This window comes from Hyla sarda, chromosome 2 (genome assembly GCF_029499605.1).
Source record: "Hyla sarda isolate aHylSar1 chromosome 2, aHylSar1.hap1, whole genome shotgun sequence".
Classification (NCBI taxonomy): Eukaryota; Metazoa; Chordata; class Amphibia; order Anura; family Hylidae; genus Hyla; species Hyla sarda.
In genome coordinates, this window is record NC_079190.1 from 252,973,446 (window position 1) to 252,990,346 (window position 16,901).

Genomic DNA, 16,901 nt, shown 5'->3' on the forward strand with positions numbered 1-16,901 from the left:
GCCCGGGCCTATTTTTGGTCCCAGTCCGGCCCTGTTCAAAGCTGTTATTGTTACTGCCGTAAAAATACTGTTGGTGTCAGGCCCTTGTTTTGGCCATTTATGACTCAAAATCAGAAGGGCTGTATTTTGGCTCATGTCTTGGCTTATTTACAGCTACAGCCCAAAACTAAGTGACTCAAAATACAGGTGAAAAACAAACCTCAAATATAATGAAAAACACAGGACAAAAATGATCCAAATGGAAAAAAAAAAACCTTAATAAAAGCCTTCAGACATTTTTGGCTGAAAAACAGATTACAGCTCAAACAACAGTGTGTGTGTGTGTGTGTGTGTGTGTGTGTGTATGTGAACAGTTACTTACTGCTATTTTCTGCCTTGCTTTGTCAGCTTACATAAGCTGGACCTTTGAGTAAAGGATAAGAGTGCTGTCAGTGAGTGAATGCTGAAATTATCTTCTATTATTTCTCATCGAGCATCTTCTTTTCCATGAGCAACACATTAAGTTGAGTGCTGGCTTCTTTCAAGATTGGATTTTCAGTCTTAGACTAGAATTCCACTGAGGTTTTTGCCCTGTGTTTTTTTTTAGGCATTTTGGTGTTTTTTCTGGCGTTTTTACCTTTGTGTGGAATTTGCCTTTTTTGGCCCCTTTGGCATTTTTTTTCCAAATTTGTTGGGTACCAAAAAAAAAAAAAAAAAGGATGCAGTAGGGATGGAAAAAATGTTATTAAATAAACTTTTTTATTTTTTATAACAAAATTTTATAACCCAATGCGATCGTCCATAATATAGCAGAGATGCGGAGCGGCACTATACAGCGCTCGCATCTCTGCTCTTTACTCCTGCCAGTGATATGAATAGAACATCACTGTTCATATTTTCCATATGAACACAGGCAGAGCAGGGGGAGGGGAGATGAGAAGATGTGTACATCCTCTCTCCCCTGCTCTGTCTTCTTTCTCCCGTGCAGACCTGTGTCCTCCGAAGGCAGAGCAGGGAGATGAGGGGGGAATGGACCTCCTCTTTCCCCCTGCTCTGCCTTCGCTCTGCCCTCTACCCAGCTCTAACTTCGGAGAGCTGAGGGGAGGAGCGGGGGCAAGTCTGCACAGAGTATAGTGCAGAGGAGAATGCCGCTCCACATCTCTGCAATAGATAAGACGATCACAGCGGATGTCAGGAGTGATACCCACTGTGATCTGTCCTTTAACTGCAGGTACTACTACTCTCAACATGCAGCACACTCTGCTCCATGCTGGGAGCTGTAGTACCTGCATTAATAGACAGATCCCTCTGTGATCCTCCTGTATGATGTATACACAGAGAGTTGTGATTGGCTGGAACCATTTGATAACATGTTCCTGATACATGCTACAGATGCTAATATATATAACACTCTAGGGCCAGAACTATTTACCTCAGTCATTTTGAAATATTATTTATTTATTCATACATTTTAAGGGATATATATCTTGTTTTTATTTTTGTGGGAAGGAGGGCAGGATTAAAATATTAGGTTCAAACACTGGGTGCGGGCTTCAGGGATCACCCAGCCCCCTTGTGACGTCACCCCCCCCAGCTCTCTGGGGGAAATATGAATATGTGTATATATATGTCAGTGCAGGGGACCATAGAAGAGCGGCCAGCTGCATCTATACATTATACGGGAGGATCGCAACGGGCAATCTTTCAATTAATATAGGTACTACTACTCCCATCATGGAACAGTGTGTTCCATGCTGGGAGTAGTAGTACTACCCACAAAATGTAAAAAAAAAGGCAAAAACACACACACGCTATATTTTTATTATTGTTGGCTACATTTTTATTGCCCTGCCCGCACACATACATTGATCCCTGTTTAAAAATTTATAAAAATTTTGTTATAAAAAAAACGCCAAACTAGGTAACTCTGAGCCCAAAATTGCTGAAAAACGCCAAAAGGATAAAAAAAACTAACAAACTGAAAAACGCCAAGTGGATCTGGCATTTTGCAGTTTACTATTGACTTGCAGCCAGTGGCGTTGCGACCCGGGTGTGGGGGGTCTGCACCGGGTGACACCAACCTAATGGGGTGACACAAAGACGCACCGCAGCACCCCCCCATCTATGCCCGACCGGCCTCCCGTCCGTCAGCTCCCCCCCCCCGGCCTTCACCTGCACTGTGCGCCCGTCCGTCAACACCCCCCCCTCGCCTTCACCAGCAATGTGCCCGGCCTCCGCTCCCATGTCTGCGCCGGCCTGACGTCACACCGCATGGCCGCGCAGGAGGACGTCAGTTACGTCACTCGCAAGGCGCCCGGTGAGAAGGATCGCTGTGCTGGATGGGTGAGTGTGTGTGTGTCTGTCTCTCTCTATCTCTGTCTGTGTGTGACTCTGTGTGTGTTTGTCTCTGTGTGTGTGTGTATGTGATTCTGTGTGTGTGTGTGTGTGACTGTGTGTGTTTGTGTGACTCTCTGTGTGTGTGACTGTGTGACTCTGTGTGTGTGACTGTGTGACTCTGTGTGTGTGTGTGACTGTGTGACTCTGTGTTTGTGCAACTCTGTGTTTGTGTGACTCTATGTGTGTGTGGGACTGTGTGTGTGTCTGTGTGTGAGTGTGTGTCTCTCTGACTGTGTGTGTGTTTGTGTGTGTGTCTCTCTGTGTTGTATGTGTCTTTTTTTTGGTGTGTGTGTGGGTGTGTGTGGTTTGAACCAGTGATTTAATGTGGGGAGACTTTGACCCATTGTGGGGAACCTGTAAGGGAACCTGCGGCCTAATATGGGGAAACTACTACCAAATGTGCGGAGTCTATGCTACCTAATGTGGGGAGCCTATGCTACCTAATGTGTGGATTCTGTGCTACCAAATGTGGGGAGTATATGCTACCTTATGTGGGGAATCTGTGCTACCTAATTTGGGGAAATTGCTACCTAATGTGGGGAATCTGTGCTACCTAATGTGGGGAAATTGCTACCTAATGTGGGGGAACTGCTGCCTACCTAATGCTCCCCCCCTGGCAGTAGCACCCTCATCATCCACCAGCGACACTCCTCCCCCCCCCAGCAGTAGCACCTCCTTCAGCAGATCCTGATGGTGGATGATGGTGGTGATCCTGCCGATGGATGATGGGGGTGATACTGCCAGGGGGGATGGCCAGTAGCACCCTCATCATCCTCCAGCAACACCCCCCGTGTAGTAGCACCCCCATCATCCACTAGCAACACCACCAGTACCCACCTCCCGTGGTAATAGCATCAGCTAACGGATGTTGAGGGGTGTTACTTCAGTTGTGGTATTATATTCAGAGGGTGCACTGTATGGCAACGTTATATTCAGATGGCACAGTTTGTGGTAGTATTATTAGAGATGAGCGAACTTACAGTAAATTTGATTCGTCATGAACTTCTCGGCTCGGCAGTTGATGACTTATCCTGCGTAAATTAGTTCAGCTTTCAGGTGCTCCGGTAGGCTGGAAAAGGTGGATACAGTCCTAGGAAAGAGTCTCCTAGGACTTTATCCACCTTTTCCAGCCCACCGGAGCACCTGAAAGCTGAACTAATTTATGCAGGATAAGTCATCAACTGCCGAGCCGAGAAGTTTGTGACAAATCGAATTTACTGTAAGTTCGCTCATCTCTAAGTATTATATTCAGAGAGTGCAGTGGGTGGTAGTATTATATTCAGAGGGTACAGTGTGTGGCAGTATTATATTCAGGGGTACAGTATGTGGTAGATTTATATTCAGAGGGTACAGTGTGTGGCGGTATTATATTCAGAGGGTACAGTATGTAGCAGATTTATATTCAGAGGGTACAGTATGTGGTAGTATTATATTCAGAGGGTACAGTATGTGTTGGTATTATATTCAGAATGTACAGTGTGTGGTATTATTATATTCAGTGGGTACGGTGTATGGAAGGTTTATAATCAAAGAGTGTAGTGTATAGTAGTATTATATTTAGAGGATACAGTGTCTGGCAGGTTTATAATAATACTTGTTTTCATATAGAGGATGAGAATGCGCTGACATAGTGGGGATACGTCTGGGCGTCACATTCTGCAGAGAGAAGTTTTAGCTGGAACAAGTCCTGGCGGTATGTACCATCTGAATTAGATAAGGGAAGACTATAGAGAAGAATTCACCTGTAGTCACTGATATCATTGTGTATTCTCCTCTCTATGTCCTATCAGAGCTGTAGTCGCTTGTCAGTTCTACAGTTAGGTCAGTGAAACTACAACTCCCAGCATAACCTCACCACTGCTCAAAGGGGTACTCTACGGGAAAACTTCTATTTAAAAATCTTAATCCTTCCAGTACTTATTAGCTGCTGTATAAGCGATTCACAGGAAGTTATTTTCTTTTTTAATTTCTTTTCTGTCTGACCATAGTGCTCTGTGCTGACACCTCTGTCCATGTCAAGAACTGTCCATAGTAGGAGCAAATCCCCATAGCAAACCTATCCTGCTCCAGACAGTTCCTGACATTGACAGAGGTGTCAGCAAATAACACTGTGGTCAGACTGGAAAGAACTACACAACTTCCTGTGGAGCATACAGCAGCTTATAAGTACTGTAAGGATTAAGATTTTAAATAGAAGTAATTTAAAAATCTGTTTAACTTTCTGGCACCAGTTGATATAAAAGTAAATGTTTTCCAGTGGAGTACCCCTTTAAGTAATTCTGGGAGCTGTATATTTAAATGGTGAAAACTTCTTTAACACTTTCCTATTCTGTGGCAACTGGTATATCTGATTATTATACTGGAATTTCTCACAATGCGCTACAACAGTGGTGTCTGTCACAACAGGCTAAAAACTTACTGGGGGGTGGGGGTAGGTATGGGGGTGACACCCTTTTCTACCGCACCGGGTGACACCAACCCTAGCAACGCCACTGCTTGCAGCTAACATCTGGACGCTGCGTCACCATGCGGGAAAATTTGATTTTTTTTCCGCGTTTTTGCAAAAAAATCCTCAGTGGAATTCATGCCTTTAGGTCGGCTTGTGTCTGAATGAGAGCCGGGGCAGTAGTGAGGATTCAATGTAGTACCTCGGGCAATATGAGGAACAAAAGAGGCTACTGAAAAAAATGGCTGAATAAGGGAGTAACTGCTCAAATAATATTTATTCTCAGCCATATTTTTATATATCATGGATAATATTTAGCACAGCAGCACTAAAAGTCACTGAAAGAAAATTGCAATAACATAGTGGAGAATAGATTTATAAGATGATAATATAATTATTGTCCCAAAGACACAGAGATACAGCATTATGGTGACAGATGCTCTGGGGACTTTTACATTTTTAAATGGCACAGGAAAAATCAACATCTTACAAATACAGTTCTTTTCTCCTATTAGCCGGAATGACAGAAATATATTAGTTGGTTAAAGTAAAGAATCAAGAAGTACAGTAACCTCATGATTGAGAACACTTTCCCATGACTATCACTGTAGTTTTCCTAGCTTGTTTGTTTAAATGTAGAAAAAAAACACCTAAAATGTTAAAAGTTAAAAGCTTTCTGTATTAACAGATTTATGATGAGTATGCCTGGATGCTGAAAAGAAAGTTTTATGAGAAATAGCGCACCCATTGAGTTACCTAGAGGAAAGAAATGTAAAGGGGATTTCTTTAAGTGGAATGACGTCAATGGTGTACGAAGGCGGAAGATTCTAAGGCCTGTTATTACAAATTGATCGTTGTGGAGTGTGACATTGTTTCAAAGTGGGTCATGAGCCCTGGTGTGATCCCTTATCCGTGTTGTCCTTGTTTATTGAACCATTGCATCCATCATCTTCAGGCCCTGACTACACTATATCCACCATTGTGCAGAGCCATATATTGTGTGGATTCAGTCCTGTTTTGTTCTCCAACATAGAACTATTTTAAAAGTGATTGATTTGTCAAATCTTAACCGGGGTCCATGACAATAGCCACCAGATTGAAGTTATACTTGTTCAAGTACAATTCCTAGAATGAAAAACAACATAATGTTCTTCATAATGTTCTTACTGAGTTATAAGTAGACCTTAGGCTATGTTGACATCAGTAAACTACACTATTCTGTCCCACAAATTATATGTATATTGTGGTGAAACAGACCAAGCATAGTCACAAATAGACTACGATTGGTCCAGTCATCTCTACAGTATATTTACTACGTGGATACACAGCAATATGTCAGAATACATTACCTTTTGGCTGGTTTTCTAATGTGTTTACACATGGTATTTGGCCTTTTTTAATTATTATTTTTTTCCCTATTTTCACCTAAGACAGATATAGTTTTATTCCTTTATTCATTGGGCAAATTTACTATTGCAAATCTGCAATAATTACTATATTATTTGTCTTAGACACTTTTTAGATATACACCTCTTATTTAATCTGGCCTACCCATGACTGCCCTGTGCACCTCTGTCAGCAGTCTACACGATCTGGGAGCCGGCATGAATTTCAGCTTCAAATTATACCTATTTGCAGACATATGTTTTCACAAATTTGACAGGAATTCAATGCCGTACACCTAAATGCAGGTGTAAACGTTTCATAAATTCCCACAATTATTTTAAGTCAGAATCAGGAGAGGAACTGACAAAGAGAAAAACTATAATGGTAATATTTGCACCTGTTTTTGGACCCATTCCTAGTTTTGGCAAAATATACTCATTATAATGAGCTCTAAATACTGACTAAAATACTATTAGACACTATCGCAGATGAAGGGTAGGGGGTATCCAAAATGAACACCACACTGCTAACATGTTAACTCTATACCAGTCCCTCCTGGTCTAACGTTTACACATTCTGGTCAAAAGATTCCGACAGATTAATTGTAAAGTAAAACATAGTTTTCATGGCATGGGGCTACCATAATTGGTAGCATGTTGTGCAGCTCGGGGCTCACTGCTGATCATAGCCGTTTCTCCTCAACATTTTCTTTTTCTTTTTTTTCTCCCTTCTTTCCCTTTTTATTGCACTTGAGTGTTCAGCCGAGGAGCTTAATGTCTTCATGGGAAATTTCAGCGAATAAATCTGAAATCCATTTCCGCTGTGCACAGTAGATCAGCTCAAGTGTTTGTTACTCTTATTTAATTTGCGCTCTGCTGTCTCCCTTCTCTGCAGCCCGCTCTTTCTTTGCCTCTCATTTACAGTGGGCTTACTCACAGTTTTTCCATTTCTTACACAGGTTTTTTTTTTACTGTGCCGCCCACCTATCATCATAGTCTCCCCACTATTCTCCATGTAATTTCCTTTTGACAGGAATGGCTTCTTGTATACTTACAGGTGGTCTGCTGGTTACTAGATTTCTTTATCGCACAAGCCTGCCACACTCCCTGCTGGCACTAATATGCATCTGTCGCTCTGTACCTATGGAACTCATTTCAAACAAACACAATTTTCCTAGAGTCAGCGGCAGGTAGATAGTTTTCCGGTACGGAAATGTAAAGAAGATGGGGTCACAAATCTTCATTGCATATTGGCAGCTTCCATTTAAAATGCACTTCAACATGAAAGCTTCATAGGTCATTGCATTCTCACTAGTCCTAAAGAATAAGCAGACAGCAGCATAAGCAGGTAACCAGATCTCTCTCTAACTGGCCCAGAAACGCAGTAATTCTTCCAAAGATGTGGCGAGATGATAAAACGCAAGACCGAGCAAGTACAGCAGCTGCAGCAATAACTTCAGGCTTTATAAAAGCAACAGGCTCCTCTCCCCTCCCAGCTGACACATCGCCTCGACTGACTTTATTAATAACATTTTATTAGCTACCTGCAGAGTCCTGAGCCTTGCAGGGGGAATGGAGAACGAGCAAATTTTCACACAGCCTCCCTTTTTTTTTTTTTTTAGTATCTGTTGTAATAGGATGTGCTGCAATCGAAAACCACTGCTGCTGTTCAAGCCAGAAACACTAAAAGATCCTGAGGGGCTTATCTATCAAACTACATAAAGGAGAACTGTCTAAAAATACCATAAAGTGCACTATTTGGCGAATGCACCAGTTAACCGATTTATATTACGTTGTGCACCCAGTTTTATGATAAAAACAGTCTTTTGTGACATTTTCGAGAAAGAGCACTGATTGGCACGCACAAGCGCATGACGGAGTTGGTGTGGGTGAGGGAGATAGAGAAGTTAGAAAGGAAAACTGGTATTTAAGATCAAATCGTTTCATTATAGAGTCTAGCAAATGTAAGCAAAGAGGTTCAAAACAATTCCATGTACAAAAAGGATTTTATGAGAGGTACAATGTATTTAGATTTGTAAAATATTTTCTCTAAATTTAACTCTGCTACTTTAGAAAACACCAGTGTTTTAAGGCAGGGACCCTGCTATATATTTAGCATTGGGGTCAGGACTTTCAAGTTGCACCACTGGCTTTATGGCTCCCCATCTCATTCCAGGTCTTCAGCATGGCTCTCAATTTCAGTTCTGCACCCAGAATCTCATTCCTTCTTCTCAGCATGGTTCCACATATTCTTTCTGGTTCCCAGCATGGCTCTTTTTCTCAGTTTTGGTCTCGACTCCCGAGGTTGACTCCGTATTTCTTTTCTGGCCCTTAGCCTGGCACCCCATCGCAAACTTGGTCCACAGCATAGCTCCCCATCTCTTTTTCTGGTCCCTTGCATTAGAGATGGGCAATTATTTTTTAAAATTCGATTCGAGCGATTCGTCAAATTTTCTGAAAAATTTGGTTTGATCCGAATACATTCGCGTTGAATTGCTATTAAAAACAGCTATTTTCGGGCTACAGAGAGCCCCAATAGGGGTGTAGAACACTTTGCCTTGCTGTAACACGCATAGGGAGTGTGCTGTGTTAGTGAAATAATACTGTTATTCAGTATGACATACAGATTACAGGCGTCGCTATTAGAATCACTGCCGCAGAGCAGCACAATAACAGAGTCTGGATGCACTATGGTTTGCCTCCAGTCTTTGAACGGGGAGTGCCTCCTGTGATGATCTCAATTGGCAGACTATGAAACAACTTCTAAACTCTCCCTGCCTGCCTGCAGTGATGCAGGCTTGAGGTCAATGGATTTCCCCTGTGCTGATCTGTATTGTCAGTAGCGCTGATAAGTGACCACACAGTGTCAGCTCTCGCTCTAGCCAGAATGAATGCGGGCTTGAGGTGAATGGATTCGCCGCTGTAAAAGATCTGTATTGTCAGTAACTTTGATTTGTGCGCACACACAGTCTTTGCTGGGACCTCACAGGGCTGGCTGGCTGCTGATAGGTTGCATGCCGCCATGTGAGTAAGCGTGATCCCGCCTTCCCAGACTTTCTTGCCCCATGTCACACATGTTGCCGCCATTTTGTCCCCCCGGCCCACACAAAATGTAGTGAATGAAGGGATTTGTTATCACGAAGCGCAAGGAAATATTCAGAATTGAATTTTTCATGAAATTAAGAATTAATTTGACTTTGTCAGCTTCGATTCTTCCATCTCTACCTAGCATGACTTACCATCCCATTATTAGTCACTAGCATTGCTCCTCTCCCCAGTGCAAAATTATGTGAGCTACACCCTCCTCATGTCTGACAGCCTCAAATGTCCTGCCTCCAATCCAATAATCCAGCACCTCTCCCTTGGTGTTACTTAATGTCTCCTTCTCTATCTAGTGCCAGTGTGGTGATGCAGCAGAGTGTTGATCTACAGGGTGGGCCATTTATACGGATACACCTTAATAAAATGGGAATGGTTGGTGATATTAACTTCCTGTTTGTGGCACATTAGTATATGTGAGGGGGGAAACTTTTAAAGATGGGTGGTGACCATGGCGGCCATTTTGAAGTCAGCCATTTTGAATGGAAGAGGGTCATGTGACACATCAGACTTATTGGGAATTTCACAAGAAAACAATGATGTGCTTGGTTTTAACGTAACTTTATTCTTTCATGAGTTATTTACAAGTTTCTCTTTGTTTACAGCCATTGACATGTCGTCGAGGTTAACACGCGAGGAGCGGATAGAAATTGCGTTGATGTCTGGTGAACGCAGTAACCAGGTCATTGCAGCAGATTTCAATGCAAGACACCCTACGAGACCACCCATCTCCCATGCTACAGTTAGCAAACTGCTTGCTAAGTGTCGTGGAACTGGTTCAGTGTTGGATTTGCCAAAATGTGGACGCATTAAATCTGTCACTAATGAAGAAACATCAGTGGCTGTCCTAGCTTCATTCAGCAACAGCCCACAGCGTAGCACTCGCCACATGTCACTGGAGAGTGGCATTAGTCGAACATCCCTTCGGCGGATATTAGCTACTCACAAATGGCACCCTTACAAACTCCAGCTACTGCAGCATCTCAACGAGGATGACCCAGATCGGCGCACTGAATTTGCAGAATGGGCAAAACAAAAATTGGAACAGGACCCTCAGTTTACACATAAGATTTTGTTCAGTGATGACGCAAACTTTTATGTGAATAGAGAAGTTAACAAACAAAACCACCGCTATTGGTCTGACACTAACCCACATGGGATAGATCCCTCCAAGACTGCTGGAACACAAAAATTGATGGTATGGTGTGGTATATGGGGTACAAAGATAGTGGGGCCATTCTTCATCAATGGAAACCTCAAGGCCACTGGATATGCAAAATTGCTACATGATGATGTGTTTCCCTCTTTATGCACTGAAGCTGGCACGTTCCCTGAGTTTTTCCAGCAAGATGGTGCACCACCAAATTATGGGTGTCAGGTCTGAGCATTCCTAGATGAACAGTTTCCTGGAAAGTGGATTGGTCGTCGTGGGCCAGTTGAATGGCCCCCAAGGTCTCCCGATCTGACCCCCTTAGACTTTTATCTTTGGGGTCATCTGAAGGCAATTTTCTATGCTGTGAAGATACGAGATGTTCAGCACCTGAAACTACGGATACTGGAAGCCTGTGCTAGCATTTCTCCTGTGGTGTTGCTATCAGTGTGTGAAGAGTGGGAGAAGAGGGTTGCATTGACAATCCAACACAATGGGCATCACATTGAACACATTTTATAAGTGGTCAGAAACTTGTAAATAACTCATGAAAGAATAAAGTTACGTTAAAACCAAGCAGTTAGTTTTTTTTGTGAAATTCCCAATAAGTTTGATGTGTCACATGACCCTCTTCCTCTGGAAAAAACAAAAGTTGGATTCAAAATGGCCGACTTCAAAATGGCCGTCATGGTCACTACCCATCAGGAAGTTGATATCACCAACCATTCCCATTTTATTAGGTGTATCCATATAAATGGCCCACCCTGTACATCCACGTAATTCAGAGCACATACAATTGCATTGTGTTTCTAGTTGTCCCCACTGAAAAATATGCCTAACAATGTGGCCTATGGTCAGAGAATTAGTGGCCGTTTATAGGGGGCAGCTTTGATAGACTTAAATGAGGGGAAAATTGGTTACAGAAATAAATCTACCTAAATGGGAGGGATCTTATCGGGGGGAGGTGGGGATGTTCTCGGGAGGTTTTACAGTATATCTATCTAGCCCAGTTGTCCCTATAAAGAACTTTTTTTTCCTTATACAATGCATTAAATTGTGGAATCTTGGAATTTATTGTGCATTTAGAAACCAGACAGATACATTTTACAAAAATCTATACACTTATTAATACAAATATATTAATCAGTTCAAAAAGAGGCATATTTAAGTAGCAAAGGTGGGTCAGCTATTTACATTAGCCTGTTTACTGTGAATATATTTCTCATAGGCCGCCACAATTGTTCTTTCAGTATTAAGCAGCTTTAAATATTATTTTAGGTACCTGTATTATTTTAGGTACCTGTATAGCATATTTTTGTATTATTTGAATTGTGTGCATTTTATAATGGCTTCCTATAGTATGACACTAAAGAATTGCTAACACTGCAGTTGTCTAAACCAGAGTTTTGACTTTGATATATATAATCCTTAGGCCTCTAGATCTAAGTAGACAGAATAAAATGCCATTTGGGCATACTAACCTTATATATTTTAGTTGTCCTTAGTTGAAGCCAGTTCTCATAAAATATATAATTTCCGTCTATCATAAAATACTTTGTAAATATATAAATAGCAGCATTTGACAGCTTTATCTTGACTACCATAATGTAATGGAAAAGTCTAATTTCCCTACATCAGATAACTGTAAAGTGCCTGGCTTAAGCATAAATGTCACTTATATAAAATTTTAATGTATCGTCCAGAAGTTTCAAGAGTTTAGATTGCACCAGGTCTCAGTCCTGAGACCTCCTTTGAGCCTGATTCCTAGCTGACTGAAGCCTGCCTCACTCAATGGCCAGCCGCCTGATCCAATCGATACACTTCATTATAGTCTATGAAGAGTCTGATAGTACAGCAGAGAGCACAGAGGAGTAGTATCACACAGGAGAGAGCACAGAGGAGGGCTATCAGACAATAGAGGAGAGAGCACAGAGGAGTACTGTCAGACAGGAGAGAGCAGAGAGGAGTACTATCAGACAGCAGAGAGCACAGAGGAGTGCTATCAGACAGGAGAGAGCACAGAGGAGTGCTATCAGACAGGAGATAGCACAGAGGAGTACTATCACACAGGAGAGAGCACAGAGGAGTGCTATCAGACAGGAGAGAGCAGAGAGGAGTACTATCAGACAGCAGAGAGCACAGAGGAGTGCTATTAGACAGGAGATAGCACAGAGGAGTACTATCAGGAGAGAGCACAGAGGAATACTATCACACAGGAGAGAGCACAGAGGAGTGCTATCAGACCGGAGAGAGCACAGAGGAGTACTATCAGACAGGAGGGAGTACAGAGGAGTACTATCAGACAGCAGAGAGCACAGAGGAGTACTATCACAAAGGAGAGAGCACAGAGGAGGGCTATCAGACAGGAGAGAGCACAGATGAGTACTATCAGACAGCAGAGAGCACAGAGGAGTACAATGACACAGGAGAGAGCACAGAGGAGGGCTATCAGACAGGAGAGAGCAGAGCGGAGTACTATCAGACAGCAGAGAGCACAGAGGAGTACAATCACACAGGAGAGAGCACAAAGGAGTACTATCAGAAGAGAGCACAGAGGAGTACTATCAGACAGGAGAGAGCACAGAGGAGTGCTATCAGACAGCAAAGAGTGCAGAGGAGTACTATCAGACAGGAGAGAGCACAGTGGAGTACTATCAGACAGCAGGGAGCACAGAGGAGTACAATCACACAGGAGAGAGCACAGAGGAGGGCTATCAGAAAGGAGAGAGCACAAAGGAGTGCTATCAGAAGAGAGCACAGAGGAGTACTATCAGACAGGAGAGAGCACAGAGGAGTGCTATCAGACAGGAAAGAGTGCAGAGGAGTGCTATCAGACAGGAGAAAGCACAGAGGAGTGCTATAAGACAGGATAGAGCACAGAGGAGTCCTTTCAGACAGGAGAGAGCACAGAGGAGTACTATAAGACAGGATAGAGCGCAGAGGACTCCTAGCAGACAGGAAAGAGCTCAGAGGAGTGCTATAAGACAGGAGAGAGCACAGGGGAGTCCTATCAGACAGGATAGAGTGCAGAGGACTCCTATCAGACAGGAAAGAGCACAGAGGAGTGCTATCAGACAGGAGAGAGCACAGAGGAGTGCTATCAGACAGGATAGAGCACAGAGAAGTACTATCAGACAGGAGAGAGCACACAGGAGTACTGTCAGACAGGAAAGAGAACAAAAGTGTGCTATCAGACAGGAGAGAGAACAAAGGAGTACTATCAGACAGCAGAGAGCACAGAGGAGTACTATCAGACAGGATAGAGCACAGAGGAGTTCTATCAGACAGGAGAGAGCACAGAGGAGTGCTATCAGACAGGAGAGAGAACAGAGGAGTACTATCAGACAGGAGAGAACACAGAGGAGTACTATCAGACAAGAGAGAGCACAGAGGAGTACTATCAGACAGTAGGTAGCACAGAGGAGTACTATCAGACAGGAGAGAGCACAGAGGAGTGCTATCAGACAGGAGAGAGCACAGAGGAGTACTATCAGACAGGAGAGAGCACAGAGGAGTACTATCAGACAGGAGAGAGCACAGGGGAGTGCTATCAGACAGGAGAGAGCACAGAGGAGTACTATCAGACAGGAGAGAGAACAGAGGAGTACTATCAGACAGGAGAGAACACAGAGGAGTATTATCAGACAGGAGAAAGCACAGAGGAGTACTATCAGACAGTAGAGAGCACAGAGGAGTACTATCAGACAGGAGAGAACACAGAGGAGTACTATCAGACAGGAGAAAGCACAGAGGAGTACTATCAGACAGGAGAGAGCACAGAGGAGTACTATCAGACAGGAGAGAGAACAGAGGAGTACTATCAGACAGGAGAGAACACAGAGGAGTACTATCAGACAGTAGAGAGCACAGAGGAGTACTATCAGACAGGAGCGAACAGTGGAATGCTATCATACAGGAGAGAGCACAGAGGAGTACTATCAGACAGGAGAGAGCACAGAGGAGTACTATCAGACAGGAGAGAGCACAGGGGAGTACTATCAGACAGGAGAGAGGACAGAGGAGTACTATCAGACAGGAGAGAGCACAGAGGAGTACTATCAGACAGGAGAGAAAGGTTAATGTTTTACCAAGATGTACAACATATAAAAGTTTTTGTATCTCACAGTGCCCATTTAAGTAAACCACTGTCTGTCCACAGACTTACCTTTTTACAGGTCATTTTCCAGCATGTCTAGATCCTAGTTCATTGTCAAGAACCTCAACATAGCTTTTGGCACCAAACCACAGTGCCCCTGTTATAGAGGACCTGTGGCCAACCCCCCCCCCCCCCCCCCCCCCCAATTAGATTTTAAAATGATTATTAGTGGAGTAACAGTGATGGGCAGGATTGTACATTCAGGGCTGTAAATATTGTACATTGAGGAGCATGTACACCTATTATACACCTACTGACTGTATAATCCCCCTCATAACCCAATGGTGAGTCACTCCCATTATTAAAAATAAGTTCACGCCTATCTGACTGATTCCTTGAATTGTCAGACAAATCAGAAAACCTCATATCTCAGGAAAGGAAGAGAGTATTACGAAACTGTAAAAAGGTGTGTGATCAGAGCACCATAAGCCATTTAATGAAGCAATGCAATGTCATTTCTTGGTGGTTGGTCATAAGTCCTCTTTTAACCTTTATTTTTTTATGCAGCAACTTGTTTGACTGCACAACATAGATTTTAGAAGCCAGAAAACCCCAATTTTTGTGACAAATGTAAATTTGTTACAACCTGCCTGCTGTAGGCATGAACTCTATTATATTATTTGTCTAATAAAACATAAAGCGTCACTACTAGGAATTCAATGTTTCCCAACAAGAGCAAGATGGACTTCAAAGATATTAGCTGAAATGGTGGAGAACCTCTGAGCAATGGGTGTTCTTTGATGGAGAGAGAAGCAGGTATGTACACAGAAGAAACTGTATTAAAAGGTACTTTCTTATTCCCTTACTTAATGTCACAACTTTTTTTCTCCAAATCAGGTTCTTCTTTGTTGTTTCTCCAAAAAAATATGTTTTTAGTTTTCTTCTCCCAATACTGCGGAGATACGTTTGATGTGTTAAGCACTATAAATCATTCTTCAAACATAAAAGGTATTATTTATTGCAGTAACCACAGGATAACAAACATAAGGCTGACTGAAAAAGATAAATCTCAGTTGAAAATACAATCTGCATTTTAGTTCCCAATTTTTTTTTTATTTTTTTTTAAACAATTGTTTTGAGAAAAGGCCCAGCTTTGGCAGCACTGCACCTAAATGGAGGCCCTGCCCTAAGCAGGACTTCAGCTGAAGTAGTGACTGTATATACGATGATATATTTACTTTTCACATTACATTTAGGAGTCTTCACTTATTTGTTCAACGTATACGGTAGAAAAAATGTTATGATGTCATAAAATTTTAATAAAACAATTTCTACCGTACACGAAGGTGAAAATCCACAGCAAACTGCATATTCTTTAGGGAACTGACCACTACTCACTTACCACTGATGGATCCAGGTTTCTAGACTCCTAAATGTAATGTGAAAAGTATATATATATATGATCGTATATGCAGTCACTACTTCAGCTGAAGTCCTGCTTGGGGCACGGCCTCCATTTAGGTGCAGTGCGACCAAAGCTGGGCCTTTTCTCAGAATTTATTGAAAAGCCATCATTTCTCCATTTAATAGAAATGTTAAAGTTATCTGATGGAATGGTATGAAATGTGTGTAACCTATCTTGTAAGTGAACTAGCTATTGACTGATTGTTTAAAGAGGTACTCAATTGGAAACCATTTTTTAAAATCAATTGGTGCCAGAAAGTTAAACAGATTTGTAAATTACTTATTTACTGTATGTTCTACAGAAAGTTCTCTACTTTTTGAATTTCTTTTCTGTCTGACCACAGTGCTCTCTGCTGACACCTCTGTCCATGTCCTGACTAGGAGCAAATCCCCATAGCAAACTTATCCTGCTCCGGACAGTTCCTGACATGGACAGAGGTGTCAGCAGAGAGCACTGTGGTCAGACAGAAAGGACATTTTAAAAGAAAAGAACTTCCTCTGGAGCATACAGCAGCTGATAAGTACTGGAAGAATAAGATTATTAAATTGAAGTATTTTACAAATCTGTTTAACATTCTGGCACCAGTTGTTTAAAAATTTTTTTCCAGGGGAGTACCCCTTTAAGGAGATTTGGAACCTGTCACATAGGTTCTGCTAATCTTACTGAGGACAGTATGTCATAGGGACAGGAACACTGTTTACATTTGTCTCTCCCTTACTCTGCTATGTGCTTTAGGTTAGGAGAACCTACACTCAAAAACATGCAGCCATAAGAGTAAAGTACAAGTATAGTACATCTGTTTTTTAATCTGTTGGTTTGGGCATTGCACCCTCAGTATGTCTGCCAAGCCAATCTGCCGCTCCGGATCTCAATACTGCTATTAT

The 16,901-nt window shown here is 42.4% G+C and overlaps 1 protein-coding gene across 8 annotated transcripts in view; it reads left to right on the forward strand.

Annotated features, from left to right (window-relative positions):
• The window catches only part of ADGRB2 (adhesion G protein-coupled receptor B2), a 571,730-nt gene that overhangs the window by 280,259 nt on the left and 274,570 nt on the right, over positions 1-16,901 (forward strand). The window lies entirely within an intron of this gene.